A 2,654-nucleotide genomic window follows, 5' to 3' on the forward strand; every position below is an offset into this window, starting at 1 on the left:
ACTGCAGTGTTGAAGCCGTAGCTAAGTTGACAGCGCCGTCACCGGCAGGTTCCCGTCCACCTCCGTCAAAAACATTTTTCTTCACCATTCGTTTTAGTATCGGTTATAAACAGTCTTGGTTGCAATTTTAGTGTTTTATTTTTCAACGACGCGGTACTCTGTTACTCGTTCCTGTGAACGGGAACGCGTTATGCAGATCTTGGTGCCTACCGCGTCCATCTATAAAAGATAACCTGAAGATGCCTAAATAAGGCGAAACGCGTCGTTGAAAAATAAAAAACTAAAATTGCAAACAAGACTGTTTTTAACCAATACTGTTAAGCACTGGTTTGCTGTATGCCACATATGGATTGGAAGAACCATTCGTTTTGTAAAGGACTTCGCCTCTTTCTTATTAATTTAATAGCAGTATTACCTGCAGTAGTGTTTATTATTGACGAGGGCTAATCGGAAAGTGGGCAACAGCCTTGCCGCAGTGGATACACCGGTTCCCGTCAGATCACCGAAGTTAAGCGCTGCCGGGCGTGGCCGGCACTTGGATGGGTGACTTTCCGGGTCGCCATGCGCTGTTGCCATTTTTCGGGGTGCACTCAGCCTCGTGATGCCAATTGGGAGCTACTCGACCGAATAGTAGCGGCTCCGGTCAAAGAAACCATCATAACGACCGGGAGAGAGGTGTGCCGACCACCTCCTATCCACATCCTCAGCTGAGGATGACGCGGCGGTCGGATGATCCCGATGGGTCACTTGTGGCCTGAAGATGTAGTGCTTTTAATCGGAAAGTAAAGTCGGTGAAGGCTCATGTGAAAGTGTTGTGTTAACAATTGTGTCAGGAAAAATATTAGCTGCTATTGACTCGCCGCGCATCAGGACGACGATAGAAAATGTGTCCGGAATGTGCAGAGATCAACCTTATATGGAATGTATGTATTACACTTGACACAGTGGTCATGGTCGACATTAAGAAATGTCGAAAACAAACCATTAACTTTCGCCGAATGAAAATTGCCATGCCACAATGACCACAAAGGATCACATCATCAAGATCGAAATTACAAACTGTGCAGATTCAGCTAGGTATCCACTCTTAAAGAATGAATGTAGAATCATATTGGTGTAACTGGGTGAGAATTGATGGAATGCGATGGCAAGCCACCGAATGCGGAATAGTATGTTGCGGAACTTATCGTGTAACTCGCAGTCCTGCGATAGCATATTTTATAAGCACGGAAAATACAAACAGAGGCTGAATTTATCCAATAGTTCCACATGGTACACATTGCAATGTCACATACTTTTCAGGCGGGATAGTTTGCTCTAAAGGAGTATGAGTTTTATACGCAGACCGAGAATCAAGCAAAGACAATTTATTTTGACCAACTATTGGCCAAAAGCAGTGCTCATACCATAGTTGTAATTTTCTTACGGCCATTTTCCCACTATTGCTTGCTGTGATGTGTATATTCCCTGCCTCCCTTGTAAGGTCACGCACACGGGAAAGAAACGTAGAGAGCAGAGGACCTCCAACTTCCCGGAGCACAATAAATAACTTTCCAGCCAATTTACCATCCAGAGTCGGCATAATTGTATACGAATACGTTAAGGCATTGATATCAGGTGATCTTGACAGACCTCTTAAAACCCGATTGGTAGGAGTACAAAAAAATTCCTTACTGAATGATGGGATAAGTTTGTATATCTCATCTAAAAATTTTCGGGTCGTTTCCACAGTTATAGTGCGTCGTCAAGGTTACGCTTTGTTTGAAATATCGTTGCCTTACGTCTACCAATTCTGTAGCACTATTTGAAATTATGCAACGATCCACTGCTTCCCTTGAAATCATTGTAATCTATGTTGCGCGCAGTTTCATGTGCATAACGTAGAAGGTCACTATCATGCACATCTGCAACTTCTTTCTCACTCTGGCGAAATGTCAACTTCGGCAACTTTTGTTGCAGTCGTTGTCAGTGCTCCTTCTTTGTATCAACACCGCTAGCATTGTTTGTGAGTTACTCGTCGACTAAGCGGTTCAACTGTGCTCTGTAACCTCATGCTGTGCTCACCAATGGATATCTCCAGTCCCGTTACCTATTGCCATTAGCAGGCAATTTTTGGTTGCATGGAAGACAATATGTAGGGCATCGAATGCCGTAAACATCATTGGCCGATCTGCGACCTCGCACGCAAGGAGTTCCTTGTTAGACATTTGACGTACCAACTTTCCAATGCCCTCGTCATGGAAGTCAGACGCCTGTGGTGCCCGCCACTTCTCTAGGCTGGATTGCAGTTTGTTGTCTGTGCCAAAATGTTGTCTTAATAGCCATGGTTGATGTGAGCAGAGATAAATGTCAGAGGGAGCCAAGTACGGACTATACAGGGTGATTCAAAAAGAATACCACAACTTTAGGAATTTAAAACTCTGCAACGACAAAAGGCAGAGCTAAGCACTATCTGTCGGCGAATTAAGGGAGCTATAAAGTTTCATTTAGTTGTACATTTGTTCGCTTGAGGCGCTGTTGACTAGGCGTCAGCGTCAGTTGATGCTAAGATGGCGACCGCTCAACAGAAAGCTTTTTGTGTTATTGAGTACGGCAGAAGTGAATCGACGACAGTTGTTCAGCGTGCATTTCGAACGAAGTATGGTGTTAAACCT

The 2,654-nt window shown here is 44.2% G+C and overlaps 1 pseudogene; it reads left to right on the plus strand.

The window, feature by feature from the left end:
- Positions 1 to 457: 457 nt before the first annotated feature.
- Positions 458 to 575, plus strand: LOC126102190 (5S ribosomal RNA; annotated as a pseudogene).
- The last annotated feature ends 2,079 nt before the right edge of the window (positions 576 to 2,654 follow it).

The sequence above is a fragment of the Schistocerca cancellata genome, chromosome 9 (genome assembly GCF_023864275.1).
Source record: "Schistocerca cancellata isolate TAMUIC-IGC-003103 chromosome 9, iqSchCanc2.1, whole genome shotgun sequence".
NCBI lineage: Eukaryota > Metazoa > Arthropoda > Insecta > Orthoptera > Acrididae > Schistocerca > Schistocerca cancellata.